Below are 25,000 nucleotides of genomic sequence, written 5' to 3'. Positions count from 1 at the left end.
AGCAGAACTGAATATAATTTCTTATATACTAGACACTGAATTAATTGATTGATTGATTAATGTTGAATTTATGTGAAGTGAAATGTACTTTGCATCTTTTTAAGAAAAAACACTTAGTACATATCACAGAAAAATCTCCTGAAGGGGTTCTATAGTTTCCCTTTCATAATAGTTACCTTTCAAAGGTATCCTGCCTGATTACTTTTATGATGTTTCCTACTTACATTACTCTTTCTTCTAAGAGCACCTCCTTTACCAGTTCCTTGCTGAAAAGGCCAACTTTTTTCAGTCCTAAATGATGATTTTCTCCTCAATAACCACTGCTTAAAGGCCTCCCATTAAAATGGCCACTACTCTTTAAGAAATTAGTTGATCTCCTTAAATAAATTTCACTAAGATTTTTCTTTTTAATCTCAAGTATAGACCTGGAAATCCTGGAGGGCTGATTGAAACACCACAAGGGAGAATGGACAGTTCATGACAGGAATGATTTCAGGTAATTCATGATTTAACTGCTTATAAGAAATCAAAATGATTCTAAACAATGTGAAAGCACCAGTAACTTTTGGTGAAAGTACTGTCAAAATCCTATATGTTAAACTATTTCCATCCAGAGAAAGTAGGCTAGGTTTTCTGCCCAGGGTCTAGGTCTTTCTGCAAAAGCCATCTGGCCCCAACGGTTGCAACTGCAACCACATCTAGATGTTGCCAAGCTCAAGCTGTCCACCCTGAACCGCAGCCCTACAGTTCAGCCTGTCTCTTTTGCTTAATTGAAACTGAACTTGGCTCAGTTAAACATGATGTCTCTTTTGCTCCTTCAGTGGCAATAGGACATACATATTGCAAAGCCTTTCCCTGAAGCTCAAAACTCTAAACTCTTGGGTGTTAGTTGACCCCAAAAGAAGTTCTCAGCTTTACCTCGGGGGGGATGCGGAAAGAGAAGGGGCTTCGGAGACAAACAGGCCTTATTCCATGGCTAAACCCATCACCATACTAGCTTTGTGACTTTGGGAAAGCGACTTAGCCTCTCTATTCCTATTTCCTCATAGGGCTGTTGTGAAGATAGGATTAGACCACACAGTTGATATATTTTTCCAGCTAATGTTGGAAATGTACCCCACTCCTCTCCTACTTTCCTATCATTTCATTCCTTGTGAGAAACAAGAAGGGTGAGTCATCCCATCCCATGGTTCTTTGTCTAAATTCTCTTTCTGCCTGTCTTTCTTCCAGTTGTTAATTATAAAATTATATACAAACAAATTTATTCAATGTTCCCATTCAGTAAATATGCGAATATCTGCTCGGTGTTAGGGGTTGGGTAGGCACTGGTTATTAGAAGTGGGTATCAGTGTGTCAGGAAATCTCCAGTCCGATACAAGAGTCAATATTACTGAACTACGGCTGCCACTGCTGCTACTAACGCTACGCTACCACTACTAGTCATATACTAGTATACCAGCCACAACAACAGCACCAACTGTCTTAATACAATAAGCACTGTATAAGCACAGAGCTAAGAATGCACATATTCATCATTTATTCAACCTCTTATCTTGTTCATTATTGTATTCCCAACACAACAAGTAGGTGTTGGGAATACAATAATGAACAAGATTCTGCAGAGAAGGAAATCAAGGCGTCAGCAGAACTATGTTCCTTCTGCAGGCTCTTAGGGCACATCCGTCTTCTTGCCTTTTACAGTTTCTAACCCCACTTTGCAGAAAAGGAAACTAAGGCTTAGGGAACTGTACACCACAGTAATTCCATAAGTGCCATAACAGGAGTACGCTTCTTTCATTATTCAACCTCCACACACACACACATGCACACGCACATATTCAGAAACCAAGATTCTGGACACTTGTCTGTAAACTTTTTGAAAGAAAAAGATAGTGTATTTTGGAAACTAGATTAATACAGCAGAACTTGTAATGCTGTAGACAGTAGGCATAGATTATTTCCTTGATCTCTATCTAAAATCCTAGTTTTTTATGCAGTCGTCCTAATATTACATAACAGATATCACCCTGCAGGTAAGAAATCACTATCTTTGCTGGTCTGTCCTTATACAAGTTTATATAAGTGCAGATAAATGAGAAAATCAAGGTTTTAGATAAAGGGGCTCAAATATACATTTGCATAAACGAAGTGGTGTAGTAAAAGACTGTTTTCTCTGTTGACTTAAATTTTCATACAAAAGAATTTCCCAACCTATGTACTTAGACCATGAACTATATTCAGTGAATCAACTTCCAGTCCTATCATGAATTAAGCAAAGCTGCAACTAACATCCCAGAACTCCAGGGAGAGAAGATTCCAGGAAATGTCACAAATTTGCTTCGTATTTTTGGTTTAGGTTTGAGAAGCTTGGCACTATACACTCTACTAGGCTTTAGGGAATACATTAATAAATTAATAAATTAGTAAAATAATTAGTATATACCTTTATTTACCCTTTCTTGAGTTATTGTAAGTACATTACAGTTAGAATCAGGACCTTACACCCAACTGATATTCTATAAATTCAAACTGGAAAAAAAAGGTGAATGAATGAATGAGTGAATAAATTAATGATCCAACACTTTTTTAAACCTCATATGGAAATATAGCCTTTCGCCCAATTAACGTAAGTTGATAAGGACTGATTTTGTAAGAAGTTTTGGGGATTTTAAATCTCCTGTGCTGATCTGAACTGCACACTGGAATTATATCCGACTCAGACAGTCAGCACATGTAATGTTATTACCCATATGTCAAGAATTTCTCTACTTTCTTATTAATAAGACAGCCAAGGATTATAAATGCTTTTCTTTCCTTCTAAACCATCTTTTATTTTGTTTTTTCCTCTAGGAGCTATTGCAAAGATAAAAATCTACCCTTTGTTTGATCTGCTACCCAGGGAAAGAGTGTTTATATATCTTTTTCTTCCATATTGCATCTGAAAAATCATGAAAGTAGCCAGATAAGCTGCATTTCTTCAAGCAATATTTTCAATGTTTCTTTCCCATATTTTCAATGACTATGAAGTGATAGCTAAGTGATATATTAGTGATAACTAAATGCTTAGAAGCAGAGGCTTTTAGTGGAACAAGTATGTAAGTTTTGGACAAATATTCGTTGACTTTCAAACTCTAGATGCTTTTACATATTTGTAAGTAAATGTCCTCTCTTTTGATCAGACCAGTCAATGCAATATTATGAAGAATTCTGAAACACTTCAAGAGCAATTTAGACAAAGCAGATATGTCAATGAACAATTTAGTTATTGCTCCTGTTTTGTCTACTATAATTACATATTTGGGGACTAAAGAATTAAAGACAAATTTTTCTAAAAAGGAAAACATGAATAGCCTAAAGATCTCAAGACCTTTCTTTGTTTCTCAAGTTTATCAGAATTGCTTACATTCTAGAACAACCTTTCTTTTTCTAGTATTACCTTAGATCAAAAGTACATGGACTTCAGGTACCCTTTTGCCCTCGAGTGCTGTTTATCTAGGATAACATGCTTTCCTTATGATTACAGGCACAGCATTACCTTTCGGGGGAAAAAAGATGGGACAACATCCAGAGAATGAGTTTATAGTAAAGTTCTCAACCAGAATATAAGCCCACACTAGATCCCAAAGAATAATATAAACAGCAAATACACTGTACTGATTATGCATTATTCCAAGCACTTCACATATATAACCAAATTTTATAAACTTTGCAGAACAATTTTTGGTCTGTGGCTTGTGTCGCTGACATATAGTCTACATAGAAAGTATCCTGGAGTCCTCATGTCGGAGAAATGAAAACTCAGAGAACTGAGTTGACCCACTGAATTCATCTAGTTCCTTGATAAAGAATACCTCTTTGAAAAGAAGAAGACCTATATTCTTAATTGCTTGTCTCATCATAAGTAGAAAGATGGTCTTTGACCAAAGTCAAGTACAAGGCTAGACCTACTGCACATGTACATGGAGACATGAACAAGGACTTTTTCCAAGGCTGCCAACACTGTCCTATTCTGGCAGCCTTCAGTCCAGCCCTCTGGAGCTTGCAGGCTCTCTTTTGTCTGAGTTCTGGGATGGCTCCCACCATGGGCACTTCTCTTCCAGCCATGCGGCTTTGGCCGGTGCCCATCCTAACACTCCCACAAAATAAGAATCCTTATACCTGCCCGACCGACATACACGAGGGATCCAACCCAAATTGATAAGGGGGCTGCGGGATGAATCGGGAAGCCTTTCTGGAATTGTTGACACTTCAACTTAGCCTTGAAAGACAAGTAAAGATTGGCCAAAGGAAAAGGAGAAAGGGAGTTTCAAGAGGTGAACAGGGCATCTTAAAAGGCAGTGATGCCCGAGAAAGGGTGCAATGTCTGAGGAAAGTTAACATTTCTAGGAACAAGAGATCAACCTGTGTCTTCCTTGATAAAATAACATTTACCAGGGGGCCTCCTAGAGAAAATGCACCAATACCTGTTGATGTGTAAGTCTCACAACAGCATAATGATACGTATTATTAAAGGCCCACGTCAAATGCCACCTACTCTGTCAAACTTTGGAGAAGAATTCCTCCCACCCCCGCACTTGCTTCTCTGCTCAGACCGCTGTCTGACTCATAGAGTGAGATGTGCACGAGGTGTCTCTTTCCTTAGATCACGAACTACTGGGAGGCAGCAACAGTCCTCCCACCACTACATGGACTGACCTTCCGGAATCCGTGCCTACACTCTAGCTTTCCTTCCTGTCACGAGGGAAGACAAGGCTCTACTGCTGTCAGAGACAGTCCCTCCACTTATATTCTGGATTTCATGTCTCATCTACTTAAGGACATTGTTCCCACAGAAATCTACCTCCCACCTTGCAGCATCCATTCTTCACCCTCCGTACTTCTCTGTGCACAAAAATACCGAGTTGCCTTTCTTTGACCCTTGTGTCCCTCCACCTACAGCTGGGCTCCTCGCTCTTTGTCACAGCACTCCCCCAAAGTCATCTGTGCATACTGTCTGCATTTCCTCAACTCACATTTTATCTTCAACCCACACATACACTTACATCCCAATCACTCCATTAAAACTCTGCTGACAAGGTCAACGGCAGCCTCCACCTTGCCAAATCCAAAGACCATGTCTTTGCTTTCATCTTAGTCTCTCAGCAACATTTCATATTGCTAACTCCTCTCTTCTTACATACATTCTCTTGGATGGTGTGGTATCCAGAGTGTCCAAACTCTCCTTCTACCTCACTGGCAGCTCCCTCTGAATTTTCTTTACCGACCCTTCTCCAGCACTGGACCCCTAATGTTGCAATAACTCACAGTTCAATCCTGAGACGTCTACTATCTTCCGTCTCTGATGTTTATCTCACCCTGGTCCATGAGTCATTCTATCTCAGTACTGCTGAGTCTCACATTTATGTCTAAAGTAGTGGCTGCTCCCTTCAGGATATTTATACAACTGTCTACCCGGATATCTAATAGATTTCAAATGGAACAAGATTTGTTTTCTTACTTTTAAAACTGGTTTTCTTTTTCCCAGACTTCCCCCTTAGTAAGTCCCAAGTCTAAAGCCTGGAGCCATTGGGATTTCAGTCTTCATCTCAACATTCACATCAACTCTATCAGCAGGCAATGGTGGCTCTACCTTCCAAATACTTTTTAAAATCTCTACATTCTTTGCATCTCCACTGGCACCATTATAGGCCCAGCAACCAGCAACTCCTACCTGGAATTTCCCCCATCTAGTATTCTTCAGTTCTTGTTCCTCTAACAATGCATTTTTTATATATCAGGTAGCAGGGGCTTTCAAGATGTAAATCAAGTTATGCTACAACCCTGCACCAAACCCTCCACTACCTTCCTTAAAGACCCTCTAAAATCGAAACCCCTTTCTATCTACCTCTTCCAGTACACTGCACATTCTCCCTCCCCATCTCTCTCTCCCATCCTCGCCCCCTGCATACTATAGGCTTGTTCCTAATCTCGTTCCCCTTGAGGCCCTTTGCAGTTGCCACAGCCACTGCCTGAACAGTATGCTTCATCATTAGTATCTCAAGTCAAATGTCACATCTTGGAAAGGTCTCCCTAACCACCCAACCAAAACACAGTATTACATTATAGTAGTTTTTCTTCTCAGAACTTAGCACCGTAAATTTCTTACCTCTCTTTGTTTTCGTGTGGAGTCCGCTTTTATCTACTAGATTATAAGCTTCATGCGTCTCTTGTTCTCTGAATACCTCATGCACATAGAACAGTACTTGGCACATAAACACTGTTCAATAAATACTTGTTAAATGAATGAAAGGATACATTTGTCTAGAAAGACAAAGAGTAGGTACAATGTGGTACCGGAAGTCAAGAGGGAGGGTTGGCAAAGTAGTGTGTCTCAAGGACTCAGGGCATCCTTGACCTGGAGTTTAGACCAAGAGTGTCCACAGGTCAGCTTGACTTTGGGCCACTAGGTGGGCTGTGTGGTGTCCTCAGGCAATTCCAGCAGAGAATGAGTCACAATGGCCCCTCTCAACAGCCATACCCTGTGCCCACTCCTGCCAATTACAGCTTCAGCTCTAAGCGCAGCACTGTAATTACACCTGTTACTAATTAAAGGACAAAATAAATGTGAAGTGCCAGTGAAATACCGCACAGGAGTAAAGCAGTAATTATATTTATTGTATAATTTCCATTTGGCAATTATATTGATTGTACAATTGAACATACTGCATAATGGTGATAATTACAATTGTTAACATTTTCTGCTGGGAAGAATCCAAGTGGGTAAACAGGTTGCTTTGAGTTACTGACAATCAGAAGGGGGAGTCTGGAGTTCCTCTTTAATTCTTAGACATATTGATCACAGACATTCCCTCATGAAATACTGAAGTTTGAAAAACAGACCTTTCATGTTGTGAGAAGGAAAATCAATTTGAACCTTTCAGTATCTTGCATTGATGGAAACAGATAAATGCAGAGAAAAATCAAACCCAGGGAAAAAAAAGGGAAAGTGTTCCCACGTCAGAACTGAATTGGCAACGAGTCTCAACCACAGAACCAGAGGTAGGGAGGAAGCAAATCCCAGGGCGTAAGAAAATGGGCACCAGCTGAGGCCCAAGGGCAAATCAGTCCTTCTTGATGGATCACATTAGCATAAAAGATCTCACACCAGAGTGGCCTGAACAAGGGATGAGAACAGTGCTTGGTAAGAAAGCATGCAGGCCAAACCATAAGCCCTTTGAGTTCTCCTTTCTTACTCAGAAAGAAGAAATACATAGTAGTTTTACAACGTACAATGAACATGTCTTTGGTTGAGTCACCTTCATAAAATGAATCTTGGTAGTGTACATATATTTGATATTGTATTTTCTGTACATTATTAATGGCTCCTGGCAGAGGAAGGAAGGGGATTAGAAGTCACCTAGTTTGTGCTTTTCTTCGTCACATGGCTTTGGAACGTGATCATTACGGAGATCAGTATAGTCAGCAATGGAATAGCTATGGCAAGGAGTAGGTGATGAACTCTACAGCGTCCTGGCTGAACAGTGGAGGAGCAGGTGAAGGAGAGACTAGAATTATACTTACACATAATTGACAAAGGAGGCTTAGACTCATCATAAAACCATTGCTGTTCATTTGACAGCCATGGGCCTGCTTATAAGTAGATGCGCTAACATTAATTCATTTAAGAAATACTGTGACTTAGATAGAATTCCTGCATTTTACAGGATAACAAATTTAAGGTTTCAGCAGATACTGTGCATTGTTACCCAAGTCCAATAAATCCTGAACAAAGCTGCACCCGTGTACTCCACCTTCTGCAAAGAGACCACCAGCTCCAGCTCAGGGATAAATCTGGATTCATCTAACCAACAGAGGATCTCACTCTGCTTTCATCAATCAGAGCAACGTTACTACTCTTGCAAGTGACTCGCTGGGGTGATACGTGACCCAGATATGACCAACGTCACGAAAGGAAATCCTGGGGGTGAGGAGCTGTGGGAAAGAAGTTCTCAGTCTTATGAAGGATACAGCAGAAAAGACATGTCTGTTGTCCCTCCACTGGAGCTGGTTATGTCTGTGTGTAATGCCTGGTCCTGTAGAGCCAACATGTGTGCATGAGGGGGAAAAGATGAGAACAAAACTGAGATACTGAGGATGGAAGGACAGATGGTTGGGAAGAAAACCTAGATCTTAGGTATTATCGTGGAGCCACTGAATTAACCAGCCCAGAACCACTCTGCCTCTATGTGCCATTGTTAAAGGCATTTTCAGGAGCGTTTTCTCTGCTTCGCAGCTGAAAGCTCCCTCACTAGTCCAGAGGCACAGAGAGGTAAACTGATTCATTCAAGGTCACAGAGCAAGTAGGAAACCTTGTCCCTGAACAGTGAAATCAATAACTCCCAACTTTCCACTTCTTCAATTTCTGGGGGAAAAAAATGAGGAAGGGATGTTTGGATATGTATAGAAGCAAGAATCCTATCTTTTTGCCTATATTTCTATCAAAATATGACTACTTTGGGGGATTAAATAGAACCATAAACTACCTTGCATATGGGAAAACACCATACATTTTACGAAATTTGTAAAAGAAAGAGCTTAATTTATCTGTTTTAATTAAAAACTAGTAACCATTACCTTATTTGTAAATTTTTAAAAATCTTACGTGAACATTCCAAATTTAGATTTTTTTTCCTGCTTGAGAAGCAAAAAATTTACAAATGATAATATGAAAGTAAGTTAATATTATTTCATGACAATGTGCTAAGCTCTTTGAGGAGGCTCTAATGTGACCCTCTCAGCAACATCATAAGGTAGGTATTATCATTATCTCCTTTTATTAACAAGTTATTGGGCAAAGAGGTTTTGTCCAAGGAACTTATCCTGTAATCACCAGTCAGCACCTTTGTTCCAAAGTCCTTGCTCTGAACTGCATGCTATATTGTTTCCCATTTTAAAATCTTCTACCTTGCCTTAAAAAATTTTTAAGTGTATACTTAACACATACAGTCACATTTTTGTTTGTTTGTTTGTTTGTTTGTTTTCTGCGGTACGCGGGCCTCTCACCGTTGTGGCCTCTCCCGTTGCGGAGCACAGGCTCCGGACGCACAGGCTCAGCGGCCATGGCTCACGGGCCCAGCCGCTCCGTGGCATGTGGGATCTTCCCGGACCGGGTCACGAACCTGTGTCCCCTGCATCGGCAGGCAGACTCTCAACCACTGCAACACCAGGGAAGCCCACAATCACATTTATTAAGAAAACTTCAGAAAAAAGACAAATTTTAAAAGGTCAGGATTATTATTATTATTGAATCATTTCTTATATATTTCCTCATGAATAGGGCCATTCAAAACTATTATATTTATATGAAACTTAGTCATTTTCAAAATTTGCCATTTCATTGTGGGCACATCTAGTTTACTTGATTTTTCCACTACTTTTGAGATTTGAAATTTAGCACAATATCCTAAAGTAGCTTTTTTAAATGAAGTTCAATCTTCAAAATAATTTCTGAAAATGTACATTCAGAAACGCCACCTAAGTAAAGGACTGTCAATGACAGACTATGTCTTTTCAATAAACTTAAGTATATGCCAGAGTCCATGTCCCAGCCACCTTCATAATGGGCTTCCTCAGAGATATGGTCAGCCTCAATATTGATGCTAGTAAACATCTAAGAAAGCCAGCAAGGAAGGGAATTCCCTGGAGGTCCAGTGGTTAGGACTCTGCCCTTTCACTGCAGGGGCCTGGGTTTGATCCCTGGTCAGGGAACTAAGATCCCACAAAGCGCACAGCTCGGCCAAAATTTTTTAAAAAGGAAAGAAAAGAAAACCTGCTCATAGAAAAACCCAGCACTACAGGCTGTGGTTTGAAAATGATGGTAACAAACCCTGGGTTTTATTATTCTCATTCTCAGTCAAACTTCTGTTTCCTCAAACAGCAAACGCTGAAAACTTTTATCTCACAATACAGTTTCAGGACATATGCGATTAGTAGCAAAACATGGATTCTGGAAATACCTTTAAATGTGTTCACCAAGAAATTTAAAATAACTGTTAAAAATTAATAACTACTGTAAATAAAGTTTTCATAGTCATGATATAAATAGCCAGAGGTGAGGATGTCTTCATGACATGTCAGAAGCCAATTAAAACTGTCTCACCTCAAGAGGACAGCAAATAAGAGCATTAGGAATAAGTCATTTTTTGTCTTAAGTCATTTCACCATATCTACTCACAGCCTTAGAAACATGTCAGTCCATATATATGTGTTTTCTAGTTCCATCACATGCATACTAAGAAATGCTTAACATCTGGGGTCTAAAAAAATACCGCATCCTGAACATTTTATTTTATTTATTAATTTATATTTTGCACTGAGCTAAAATACATACATGAAAATAAACTGAATTATAGTGCATACCTACAAAAAGGTCTCCAGGTATAGGAATGAGGGCCTACATTGGACCCTGAACTACTGGAAATAAGATCTGATAAAATATTTATGATGCTCATGACATGAGGGCAACTGGGACTTGGCAAAATGATTACCATTTCTCCCATGTGTCTTCATAAATGGGTTTGCCTGTGTTTCAACTGAATCTACCATGTGGAGAGAAACAACAATCTCACAGGCCAGAAGGCCAATGTTCTAAAGCCTCAGAATTTCCTACAAAAGGGACCTGAATGTCCAGAAGGTCTATAATATACAAAGATGTATTTTATATATATATATATATATATAAAATCTCATATAACATATATATATCCATAGATATTATTATATCTCTATATATCCATAGATATATATTATAATCCATAGATATATAAGTCCATAAATGTTTGCCCAAATATGGATCACTCAGTGACTTCTAAGTAACCCGGTCAACACTAGCCCCAAAATAGAAAGGGCTTAATCATGACCACAACCAGGTGTTAATCACGTGCCTGTGCATCCACTCTGCTCTTGCATTCTGGTTGCAATACATAATGGACATGTGCACATATGTCATGCAGACTTGTTGGGTTCATGTTAAAATTCTGAGGTGTTGGTGGAAGTGGGCCTCAGAGGGTCACAGACTAACTCCTTCTGTCAGTGGACAGAACTGGCTCACAGTTGCCCAGCTCCTGTAGGATGAAGCTTTTTAAGGTGATTCCAGGCACTGGGCATGACTGAAGAAAAGTTAACCATCACTTCAGCGAGGACAGCAAATACGCTTCTCCTCTGATTCGTGTTGCATGCCTTTTTATTGGTGAGGATTTAAGTAGGTATGTGCGGACATGTGAGAAAGAGAAATGAGATATTGTCTGTCCTTTAACAATTCTCTATGAGTTATAATCTCTTTGGGGTTCTGCATGCTTCTGCTAAAGACATTATCTTGTTTTTAAGCAACGAATTCTTGAGTCAGTTATTCACTAAGGTGATTGTTAACAATTTCATGCCCATAGAGACATTCAGACATGAAGTGATAAGGTTTCTGCTGCTACCCAGTGACAGAGAACTAGAGATATGCAAAATAGTTGGTACATCTGTGAGGAAACTCACCGTTTCAAAGCCTATTTTAAAAATAAAGACATATGATGCCAGTTAGAGATTGGGTAATATAGGGTCATAAACTAGATGAAACTCTTTGGATTGGGTGATAAATCTATACCTGACCTTATTTTATTCTTTATTAAAATACAACCAATAATAAAGATGTAAAGATGTGATAATGCGGCCTTTGAGCCTTTTCAGAACTGAGTTTGAAAGATGCTGAGTCAACGCTAACATTTAGTATAATACCTAGACAGCCAGCTTGCCTGCCCCACACGTTTTTGCTTCTGCATTAACTGATGAAACACGCATTCCAGTAGTATCTTCTTCAGTGTAGGCTAGTGAAGTAACAAGGAGATCATGCATGTGTGTGAAAATAAATGTTTATTCCTATGTAGCATATTCCCAGTAACAAGGAGATCATGCATGTGTGTGAAAATAAATGTTTATTCCCATGTAGCATATTCCCAGTCCAATAGGCTGGAGTATGCAAGGAGTAAAATAATGCATTTTATTTGAAAAATTGACTTCAATTTAGAATTCTTTTGACCATTAACACAAACTTAACTGTGCTCTTTAGAGATTAACTGGACACTGATGATCCGTCTGCAGAGAAAGGTTTGAGGAGGATCAGAGACAGAAAGACAGGAAAGAGCAGGGTGAGTTAAAGGTTAGCGGAGGCAAAGCCAATCCCCTGACTTCCAAAAAAACACTATGCCTTAAAACAACAATTGAGGGGACTTCCCTGGTGATGCAGTGGTTAAGAATCTGCCTGCCAATGCAGGGGACACAGGTTCGAGCCCTCGTCCAGGAAGATCCCACATGCCGCGGAGCAACTAAGCCTGTGTGCCACACTACTGAGCCCGCGAGCCACAACTACTGAGCCCATGTGCCACAACTACTGAAGCCCATGAGCCCAGAGCCCGTTCTCCACAACAAGAGAAGCCACTGCAATGAGAAGCCCATGCACTGCAGCGAAGAGTAGCCCCCACTCACCACAACTAGAGAAAGCCTGCGCGCAGCAACAAAGACCCAACACAGCCAAAAAAACCCACAAAAAAAACAAAAAAAAACAAAAAACAATTGGGCAGATACTTTAATGTCTTACATTTCTTTTGTAATTTCCTAGCACATGATTGGGCATGTGGTAAATGTTCAGTAAGAGGTTGAGAGGTTGGGGTTTTTTTCTTTTTTTTTCTTTCTTTTTTCTTTCTCCTCATTCTTTTCATTACTCTCTCTCAAGAAAGAGCCTGATGAGAAAGCTGTAAGACTTCGAGCCAGAGGTGGTCCTGAGCCTGGATCTCCCTGAGGCTGGCCTCTTCTTTTCATTTATAACAAACTCTGTTTCCAGCCTCTTAAATAGTTATTTACTGATCTCTCCCAAAGGGTCACAGGTAATAGGCTCAAGATGCTGCTGCATTTCACTCACACTGTGTAAAGCACTCGAAGATGCCCTGCCAATTAATTAGCAGCTTCATTGGAATGAAATTATGTAACTAAGCATCTCATTTCAAATTAGCAATAAATGTTTACCAGCTCACAGGAATGAGACTTTCAAGGGGCCTTCATCCAGCCCTTGTTGGTTTTGACAGGAAGTCAGTGCCTCTCCATCCTTTTTCTAGTAAGAGATGCAGGATTTTAATGAATCCCAAAGATAAGTTCCATAAACCAGTCAGATGCCAATTATTTACATTATGCAGGAGCTGGTGACTTCTCAAAAGAACACATTCTTCCTTTGGGCAAGTCTATTTACTAGGTCCTCAAGGAATTCATTTGCTTCCAGAAGGTGAATGGCAAAATATATTTTTATCAACTCAGTGTTTGAAAAATATCACAAGGATTGTGTTTGGTTTTTTATATATAAAAAATCAATTGCTATATTATATATAAATAGGAATTTTAAGTTGTTCTATTATTAAAGACTTCTGGCTTCTTTCAGCACCCTTTCAAGTGTTTTTAAGTATTTCCCTATCATGGTGGATACTGCTAATTTCCCCCAGTAACCAGTCTCTGCATATCTCTTCTAAATGGAATCCCTTCCTCTATGACAGTCTTAACCTGGCCATTTGATCAAGTCCTTGCCAATGGAACACAAGTACCTGGAAGGATGTGTGCAACTTTCACATCATTTTCTTAAGAGCCACTTGCCTTCCCTCAACTTCTTATCTTTGCCGCTCGTAGAAAGGAGATGTTGTTCCAGTGAGCCAGGATTGACTCTGTGGATGAGGAAAACTCCTTGTGGAATAACAGGACAATTAGATACAAGGAACTTGAGCCCTTCAACAACTGTGTAGAGCATGCCACCATCCTCCTGGCCTGCCCTCCTTTCTTTAAATCAGAGTTTCTGAAACTCGGCACTACTGTCATTTAGGCAGAATAATTCATTATTATGAGAGAGTGCTCCAAGCGTTGTAGGAAGTTCAGTAGCATCCCTGGATACCAGTGACTCCTCTCTCGCTAGTTGTGGCAACCGTGAATGTCTCCAGATGTCGCCAAATATCTGGGGCAAAATTTGCCCCCAGATGAGAACCACTGCTCTAAGCAGTTCAATGAGTGAAAAAACTTTTATCTTATTCAGTCCTCTGTATTCTTGGGTATATTCGTTATAGCAGCTCAAACTAGCAGTTCTCAAAGTGTGGTCTGCAGAGAACCTTTTAGGGACTCCGTGAGGTTAAAACTATTCCCATAATAATGCTAAGATGTAACTTTTCCTTTTCACTGTCTTGACATTTGTACTGATAATGTAAAAGCAAGGTTTGATAAAAATGCTGGCTGCCTAGTATAAATCAAGGCAGCAACAGCCATTTGTACTAATATTCATCATATTCTTTAAAGCTATGTACTTTTCGGGGGAATGCCATTTCCATTTAAGAATGTCCTTGATGTAGGGCAATAAGCCTTAATTTTAATAAATCTCAACTACTGAGTATAAATCTTTTAAATATTCTATGTAATAAAATGAGAGTTATGCACAAAACACTTCTAATAGATACAGAATTGTGATTGTTGTCTTGAAAGTACTTATATAATTGAGTTGCAAACTGAACTAGCTACGTTTTTTACGTGACACTATTTTACTTGACAGAGTGTTTGATGGACAGAATAAGGTTTTTCAAACTAGGATATATAGCAGATACTTTCTCAAGAAACAGTGAAGTAAACCTGTCATTTCAGAGAAAACAACTGAGACTATGTTAATCATTAGTGCTGCTAACGATAAAATTCAAGCAATCAAGTGAAAATTAGAATTTTGGAAAACTTGTATTCACCGCCATGAGTTTGTCATCATAAGACATTTCTGACGCGATTGGTGGTCAGATCAATTTTTAAATTTTTCATAGTACTATATAATCATGAGTCAATATTTAGAAGATCAACTTAACTCAATAAAGTAATACTTTCCAAATGAACGATACATGATGACATGGAATGATGTGCAGGTAAAAGACTCATTCACAGCAGAGTATTGATCAATGGATTTTAATGTCATGGCATATGAAAGTTTATATACTTTCAGATTTCACATTGCCATTAATGTTAAGAACTACTACCTGTTGAGTTAGGGTGTCTAGTAAAAAAAAAACATGCAAAATCATTTGATTTGGTGTCTAATAAAAAAACATGCAAAATCGTTTGATTTGGCCACAAAAATAATCCTTCTTTTTCCAAACGCATATGTGCATGAGGTCAGTTTTCCTCATATACTTCTACCAGCCCAACATAAGACAAGGGATTGATTACAGAAGCAGGTATAAGAATCTAGGTATCTTCTACTAAGGCAGACATTGAAGGGATTCACAAAAAGAGAGAGCAATACCATAGCAGGCTAGCAAGATGGTGGAATAGGAAGCCCCAGATCTTCCTTCATCCCACAGAGATACTTATTCAGAAACAATACACAGACCAATATCCTTTGTGAGAAATCTGGGAAACAGTTATGAAGCTCCTGCTACCCAGACTGCACAGAACCAGCTACAGTGAAACCAACAGGAAAATCTGCGGCACCTTCTTGACATAGTCCCTCGCCCTGGCATAGTATCACACGATTGGGAGGAAACTACCAGTCCTGGGGAGGAAAAGAGAAGACTGGACCGTATGTCCAACATTCTGACTTTCATGGGAGGATCAAGGGAGCCTGCCTGAGGAGTGGCTGCTACCTCACCTGTCTCAGAGCACAGATGGGACTCCAGATGCCTGGAGGCTGCTAAGAGTTTAAAAGAGCTGAGCAGTGTGCTGCTGACTCAGAAGACCCACGGTACAGCAGACACCACAGGGAACAGGGATTATAAGCTCCTGAAACAAGCAACCAGCAAATCCTTCTAACTAGGAATCTTCACGCACAAATCCAGGGAAGATACATCCACATAAAAGGCTTGAAAAGCTCTCAGAATCTCTAGGCAGGCTGATTGGTGAAGGTCTCCTCCTGTAAAAAGCTAGTACATAAAGGAAGAGAAGTGGTTGCTTTTTCAAATGTGCACCAACACAAAGTGACAAAGAAAGTAAAGAAGCAAAGGAAAACGGCCCAGGCAAAGGAACAATATAAATCTGTAGAAACTGATCCTACAAAAAAATAAGATATATGAATTACCTGACAAGGAATTCAAAACAACAGTCATAAAGATGCTCAATGAGCTCAAGAAAATGATGAATAAACAAAATGACAATTTCAGCAAAGAAAAAATATTTTAAAAGAATCAAAGAGAAATCGGGGGGCTAAGGATTGCAGTAACTGAACTGAAAAATTAACTAGAGGAGTTCAACAGCAGACCTGAACAAAGAGAAGAATCAGAGAAGGCAAAAGCAAGTCATTTGAAATTATCCAGAGGGGCAAAATAAATAAATATAAATAAACAAATGGGACCAAATGAAACTTCAAAGCTTTTGCACAGCAAAGGAAACCATAAACAAGACCAAAAGACAACCCTCAGAATGGGAGAAAATATTTGCAAATGAAGCAACTGACAAAGGATTAATTTCCAAAATTTACAAGCAGCTCATGCAGCTCAATAACACAAAAACAAACAACCCAATCCAAAAACGGGCAGAAGACCTAAATAGACATTTCTCCAAAGAAGATATACAGACTGCCAACAAACACATGAAAGGATGCTCAACACCATTAATCATTAGAGAAATGCAAATCAAAACTACAATGAGGTATCACCTCACACCAGTCAGAATGGCCATCATCAAAAAATCTAGAAACAATAAATGCTGGAGAGGGTGTGGAGAAAAGGGAACACTCTTGCACTGCGGGTGGGAATGTGAATTGGTTCAGCCACTATGGAGAACAGTATGGAGGTTCCTTAAAAAACTACAAATAGAACTACCATATGACCCAGCAATCCCACTACTGGGCATATACCCTGAGAAAACCAAAATTCAAAAAGAGTCATGTACCAAAATGTTCATTGCAGCTCTATTTACAATAGCCAGGAGATGGAAACAACCCAAGTGCCCATCATTGGATATATGGATAAAGAAGATGTGGCACATATATACAATGGAATATTACTCAGCCATAAAAAGAAACAAAATTGAGCTATTTGTAATGAGGTGGATAGACCTAGAGTCTGTCGTACAGAGTGAAGTAAGTCAGAAAGAGAAAGACAAATACGGTATACTAACCCATATATATGGAATTTAAGAAAAAAAAATGTCATGAAGAACCTAGGGGTAAGACAGGAATAAAGACACAGACCTACTGGAGAACGGACTTGAGGATATGGGGAGGGGAAAGGGTGAGCTGTGACAAAGCGAGAGAGAGGCATGGACATATATACACTACCAAACATAAGGTAGGTAGCTAGTGGGAAGCAGCCACATAGCACAGGGATATCAGCCCGGTGCTTTGTGACCACCTGGAAGCGTAGGATAGGGAGGGTAGGAGGGAGGGAGACGCAAGAAGGAAGAGATATGGGAACATATGTATATGTATAACTAATTCACTTTGTTATAAAGCAGAAACTAACACACCATTGTGAAGCAATTATACCCCAATAAAGATGTTAAAAATAAATAAATAAATAAAAATAAATAAATAAATAAAATAATATAAATAAAAATGAGTGAAGAAAACCTAAATCCTATAAGGATTCCCATAGTTTGTTTATTAGTCCCAGAAGGAAAAGACAGAGAGAAAGGTGCAGGAAGTTTATTTAAATAATGGCTAAAAACTTCCCAAATCTGGAAAGGAAACAGACATCCAGATTCCAGAAGCCTAAAAATAAATCACAATTAAGATCCAAAAAAATCCACACTGAGACAATTTACAAATTGCCAAATGTCAGAAACAAAGAGAGAATTTTTAAAGTAACAAAAGAAAAGAAATTTGTCATGTGCAAGGGAACCACACAAAACTATGAAAGGATTTCTCAGCAGAAACCTGCAGGTCAGAAGGAAGTAGGATAATATCTTCAAAATGCTAAAAAAAAACAAAAATCAAAACTGCCGACTGAAAATACCATGGCTGGCCAATAAAAGAAAGAAAGAGAGAGAGAGAGAAAGGCTGAGGAAGTTCATCACAACTAGACCTACTTTATAAGAGTGCTAAAGGGAGTCCTTCAAGTTAGAACAAAGGACACTAAACAGCAACATGAAAGCATATATGAAAGTATCAATATAAAGTTTGCAAGTAAATTTAAATACAAGGACAAATACAAAATACTGTAATACTGTAACGGGGATGTATAAATCACTTTTAATTTTGGTACAGAAGTTAAAAGACAAAAGATAAAGCTAACTATATTGAAATATGTTAATGGATACACAATACAAAAGAAGGTAATTGGTGGAACTTCCCTGGGGGTCCAGTGGTAAAGAATCCACCTTCCAGTTCAGGGGACGTGGGTTCAATCCCTGGTTGGGGAACTAAGATCCCACATGCTGCGGGGCAACTAAGCCCGTGTGCCACAACTATTGACCTCATGCGCCTCTACGAGAGAGCCCATGTGCCAAAAACTACAGAGCCCACATGCTCTGGAGCCTGCGTGCCACAACTAGAGAGAGAAAACCCACACACGACAACTAGAGAGAAGCCCATGCACCGCAACTAGAGAGAAATCCAAGCAGACTGCATGCCACAGCGAAGAGATCCCCCATGCCTCAAAAAAGATCCCACTATGGGATATCACCTCATGCCTGTGAAAATGGCTATTATCAAAAAGACAAGAAATAACAAGCATTGGTGAGGATGTAGAAAAAAGGGACCTCTTGAACACTGTTGGTGGAATGTAAATTAGTGCAGCCACTATGGAATATAGTATGAAGGTTCCTCAAAAAATTAAAAATAGACCTACCATATGATCCAGCAATTCCTTTTATCTGAAGAAAACGAAAATATTAAATCAAAAGGTACATGTTCACTGCAGCATTATTTACAATAGCCAAGATATGGAAACAACCTAAGTGTCCATGGATGGATGAATGGATAAAGAAAATATATAGACACAATTGAATAGTGTCCATCCATAAAAAAGACTGAAATCTTGCCATTTATGACAACATGGATAGACCTTGGGGGCATTATGCTAAGTGGAACAAGTCAGAGTAAGACAAATACCATATAATCTCACTTGTAAGTGGAATCCTAAAATAAATAAATAAATAATAAAACAAGTTCATAGATACAGAGAACATTTGGGTGCTTGCCAGAAGTGGGAGGTGGGGGGGTGTAAAACAGATAAAGGAGGTCAAAAGTTATAAACCTCCAGTTATGAAATAAATAAGTCATTGCAATGTACAGCATGGTGACTATAGTTAATGACACTGTATTGCATATTTGAAAGTTGCTAAGAGGCTAGATCTTAAAAGTTCTCATCAAAAGACAAATAAATTTTTTCTGTAACTATGTAACATGACAGACGTTAACTAGACTTATTGGTAATCATTTCACAACATATATGAATATCGAAGTATTGTACTGTATACCTGAAACTAATGTAATGTTATAGTTCAATTATACCTCAATAAAAAAAAAATCAATGAAACACAAAGGAAGAGAGCAAGAGAGGAAAAGAGAGGCAAAAGAGCTACAAGACAGAGAGAAAACAACGAAATGTCAATAGTAAGTCCTTCCCTAACAACAATTATTTTAAATGTAAATGGATGAATCTTCCCAATTAAAAGACATAAAGTGGCTGAATGGATAAAAACAAAAAAGAGCAAGATCCAATTCTATGCTGTCTATAAGAGGCTTATTTTAGACTTCAGGATATATATAGTTTGAAAGTAAAAGGATGGAAAAAGATATTCCATGCAAATGGTTTCCAAAAAAGAGCAGAGGTCTCCATACTTATATCAGACAAAATAGACTTTAAGTCAAAAACTGTCAGAAGAACAAAGGGACAATATATAAGGATAAAAGGTTCTACTCATGAGGATTAAATAACAATTATAAATACATATGCCTCCAACATGACAGCATCTAAATATATGACAAAAGTATTGACAGAATTGAAAGAATTAGACAACACAAAAATAATAGATTTCAATACCCTGCTTTTTAATGATGTACAGAACATCCAGACAGAAAATCAATAAGGAAACTGATGATTTGACCAGCACTATAGACCAAACAGACATATACTGATCTTTCCACCCAAGAGCAGCAGAATACGGGTCCTTCTCAAGGACACACAGAACATTGTCTAGGATATATCACACATTAAGTAAAAAAACAAATCTTAACAAATTTAATAAGATTAAAACCATGCCAAGTATCTTTTCCAACCACATGTAGTGAAACTAAAAATCAGTATATAAGGAAAACTGAAAAATTCACAAATATATGGAAATTTAACAGTATACTGTTAAACAACTAATGGGTCAAAGAAGAAATAAAAAATGAAATCAACACATACCTTGAGACAAAAGAAAATTGAAACACAACATAGCAAAACTTACAGGATGAAGCAAAATCTGTACTGTACTAAGCAAGGAATTTACAGCAATAACATCTACAATAAAGAAGAAGAAAGATCTCAGATAAACAACTTAACTCTGCACCTCAAGGAACTAGAAAAAAAATTAGGAAGCCAAGCTCAAAGTTAGCAGAAGAAAGGAAATAATAAAGATTAGAGTAGAAATAAATAAAATAGAGAATATAAAATAAGTAAAACTAATATTTTTTGAAAAGATCAAAAAAACTGACAAAGCTTTCCCTAGATTAAGATAGAGAAGACTCAAATAAAATCAGAAATGAAAGATTAGACACTACCAATGCCACCTAAATAAAAGAACAATTATATACCAACAAACTGTATAAATTAGAAGAAATGGAAAAATTTCTCGAAAAAAACAACCTACCATGATTGAATCACAAAGAAATAAAAATCTGAACAGATCTATAACTAGTAAGAAGATTGAATGAGTCATCAAAAACCTCCTAAGAAAGAAAAGCTCAAAGCCATATGGCTTCACTGGTGAATTCTACAAAATATTTAGTGAAAAACTAACACCAAATCCTCCTCAAACTCTTATAGAAAATTGAAGAGGAGGGAACACTTCCAAATTCATTTTTTATTAGACCAGCACTACCCTGATACCAAGGCCAAAAAAAGATACTACAACAAAAGAAAACTGCAGGCCAATATCCCTGATAAATATAGATGCAAAAATACTCAACAAAATTCTAGCAAACTGAATTCAATAGTACATTAAAAGGATCACACTCCACAACCAAGTGGGATTTATCCCCATGATACAAGGATGATTCAACATATAAAATTAATCAATGTGAAACCCCACATCACAAGTACGAAGAATGAAAATCAGTAGTCATCTCCATAGATGCAGAAAAAGTAACTGACAAAATTCAACACGCTTTTATGGAAAAAAAACAACAAAAACACTCACACTCAACAAACTAGGAATAGAAGGGAATTACCTCAGCATAATAAAGGCCATATATGACAAGCCCACCACTAACATCATACTCAGTGGTGAAAAACTGAAATCTTTTCCTCTGAGATCAGGAAAAGGCAAAGATGCCCATTCTTACTGCTTCTATTCAATACAGCACTGCAAGTTCTAGTCAGAGCAATTAGGCAAGAAAAGGAAATAAAAGGTATCCAAATCAGAAAGAAAGAAGTAAAATTATCTGTTTGCAGATGACATCATCTTATATGTAGAAAACCATGACATGTCCACACAAAAACTGCTAGAACTAATAAACAAATTCAGCAAAGTTGTAGAACACATAATGAAAATACAAAAATCAAACATGTTTCTATACATTAACAATGACCAATCCAAAAAGAAATTTAGGAAAACAACCCTACTAATAAAAGCATCAAAAAGAATGAAATGCTTAGGAATAAACTTCACTATAAGGCAAAAGACTTCTACACTAAGAACTACGAAACACTACTGAAAGAAATTAAAGGCGATATACATAAGTGGAAAGACATCCTATTTTCATGGATTGGAAGACTTAACATTGTTAAAATGTCCATAACTACCAAAGCAATCTACAGAATCAATGCAATCCCTATCAAAAGCCAATGGCAATTTTTACAGAAAGAGAAAAAAAATCCTAAAATACATATGGAATGACAAAGGATCGCAAATAACCGAAACAATGTTGAGAAAGAAAAATAAAGCTGGAGACTTCACACCTTCTGATCTCAAAACATATTACAAAGCTAGAGTAATCAAAATAATATGGGTACTGGTAAAAAGACGGATATATAAATCAATGGAACAGAGTAGAGAACCCAGAAATAAAGACACACATGTACAGTCAACTGATCTTCCACATGGGTGCCAAGAATACACAATGGGAAAAGGATAGTCTCTTCAGCAAAGTGTGTCGGGAAAACTGGATATCCACATGCAGAAGAATGAAACTGGACCCCTATCATATACTCACAAATATGAACTCAAAATGAGTTAGACTTTTATGTAAGACCTGAAACTATAAAACCTGTAGAAGAAAATAGGGGACAACATTCAAAACATTGCTTTTGATAATGACTTCTTGAATATGACATTAAAAGAACAGGCAATAAAAGCAAAAATAGACAAGTGGGACTACATAAAACTAAAAAGCTTCTGCACAGCAAAGGAAAAATTAACACAGTGAAAAGGCAAACTACAGAATGGGAGAAAATATTTCAAATCACATATCCGATAAGAGATCCATATTCACAATATATAAGGAACTTTTATAACTCGGGAGTAAAAAAACCCAAATAATCCAATTAAAAAATGAGCAAATGACTTGAATAGACATTTCTCCAAAGGAGATTTACAAATGGCTAACGGGTATATGAAAAGATGCTCAACATCACTAATTATCAGTAAACGTAATTCAAAACCACAATCAGATATCACTTCACACCTGTTAGGATGGCCATTATAAAACAAAAATAAAGACAAAAAACAAAAAGCAGACAAAATAGGGCTTCCCTGGTGGCGCAGTGGTTGAGAGTCCGCCTGCCTATGCAGGGGACATGGGCTCGTGCTCCGGTCCGGGACGATCCCACATGCCGCAGAGCGGCTGGGCCCATGAGCCATGGCCGCTGAGCCTGCGCGTCCGGAGCCTGTGCTCCGCAACAGGAGAGGCCACAACAGTGAGAGGCCCGCGTATGGCAAAAAAAAAAAAAAGCAGACAAAATAAATCCAGAAAGTAACAAGTGTGTTGATGAGGATGTGGAGAAATTAGAACACTTGTGCACTGTTGGTAGGAATGTAAAATGGTGTGGACACTACGGAAAACAGTATGGAGGTTCCTCAAAAACTTAAAAATAGAAATACCATAAGATCAAGAAATCCCACCTTTGGGTATATATCCAAAAGAACTGAAAACTGGATCTTGGAAAAAGATATTTGCACTCACATGTTCACTGCAGCATTATTCACAATAGCAAAGAAGTCTAAATAACCTAAATGTCCACTGATGAATAAATAAAGAAAATATGGTATATCCATATAATGGAATATCATTCAGCAGTAAAATGAAAGGAGATCCTGCCATATACTACAACATGGATGGACCTCTGAGGACATGATGCTAACTGAAATAAGTCAGTCACAGAAAAACAAACACTACATGATCCCGTTTATATGAGGTATCCACAGCAGTCAAACTCATTGAAATACAAAACAGAATGATTGTTGGGGGGTGGGAACATAGGGAGCTGCTGTTCAACGGGATAAAATCTCATTTACGCAAGATGAAAAAATTCTAGAAATCAGCTGTACAACATTGCGCTTAGAGTTAACAATACTGCACTGTATCCTTTAAAATGTGTTAAGATGGTAGATCTCACATTATGTGTTTTTTTTTTTACTACAATAAAAAAATTAGGGCTTCCCTGGTGGCGCTGTGGTTGACAGTCCGCCTGCCGATGCAGGGGATACGGGTTCGTGCCCCGGTCCGGGAGGATCCCACATGCCGCGGAGCGGCTGGGCCCGTGAGCCATGGCCGCTGAGCCTGCGCGTCTGCAGCCTGTGCTCCGCAACGGGAGAGACCGCAACAGCGAGAGGCCCGCGTACCGCAAAAAAAAAAAAAAAATTATATAAAGCAATGTCACTTTTCTCACTTTATTTGTTTCGGAAAATAATTTATTTGTCACTAAGAATATAATTTATATTAGCATGCAATGGTTTTCTTTTTATTTCCAAAATTAATCAATCAAATATTTTTGTTTTCTCATTTTATTTTTTTATTGAAATATAGTTGATTTACAATGTTGTGTTAGTTTCTCATTTTAATCTTTAATATCATAGATATTGATAGATATGGCTCACTGAAGACTCCTGCAGAGTCTTCAATAATTTTGATGAATATAAAGGATTCCTGTGACCAAAAAGTTTGAGATCCACTAGCTTAGTTAGATTATACTCTCAATAATACACACACCCAAAACATTTTTTTCACATATTTTTGGTTGCACTTACTCAACATGTAAGCTTTTAAACATCAGTGTTAATGGACTTACCTAAAATTCAGTTTCTTTGTCTACATAGTTTTTGATTTTTTAGAAATAATTAAAATATTGCATATGAAGTAACATTGGTAACATTTTCTTATGTTTATGATTAGTTTCTCCAGATAATTACTAATTCTTTGTAAAAAGGATCAATAGATTATTCTTTTAGTGTTTCCTTCAATGAAAAAAAAAGCTCTCTGGCCTTGAGAGTTATTTTGTGATAAAGCAAAAAAGAGTAAGTGTAATATATAAAGCAATAAAAGACAAAATTGAAAAATACTAGTAATATAAACAGAGCAAACAGTAATTGATTACTGCTATACTCCAGGCACTGATCTATCTACAACAGCCCTGTGAAGTAGATAATATTGTCATCATTGTGCAGATAAGGAAAGGTGAGGCTATGGGGTTTAGTAATTTGTCTAAGCTGGCAAGTGGTAGAGCTGAGATTTGGAGTCCTGGAGCCAGAACTGAGGCACCTCTATCTTCAGAGCTGGTGTGTGTGTGTGTGTGTGTGTGTGTGTGTGTGTGTGTGTGTGTGTGTGTGTGTGTGT

The 25,000-nt window shown here is 38.0% G+C and overlaps 1 protein-coding gene across 2 annotated transcripts in view; it reads right to left on the bottom strand.

Moving 5' to 3' along the window:
* NRG3 (neuregulin 3) overlaps positions 1–25,000 on the bottom strand; it is a 1,098,053-nt gene that overhangs the window by 752,168 nt on the left and 320,885 nt on the right. The window lies entirely within an intron of this gene.

Source organism: Lipotes vexillifer, unplaced genomic scaffold (genome assembly GCF_000442215.2).
Source record: "Lipotes vexillifer unplaced genomic scaffold, Lipotes_vexillifer_v1.1 scaffold674, whole genome shotgun sequence".
Lineage (NCBI taxonomy): Eukaryota > Metazoa > Chordata > Mammalia > Artiodactyla > Lipotidae > Lipotes > Lipotes vexillifer.
This window is presented reverse-complemented; position numbering and strand designations above follow the sequence as displayed.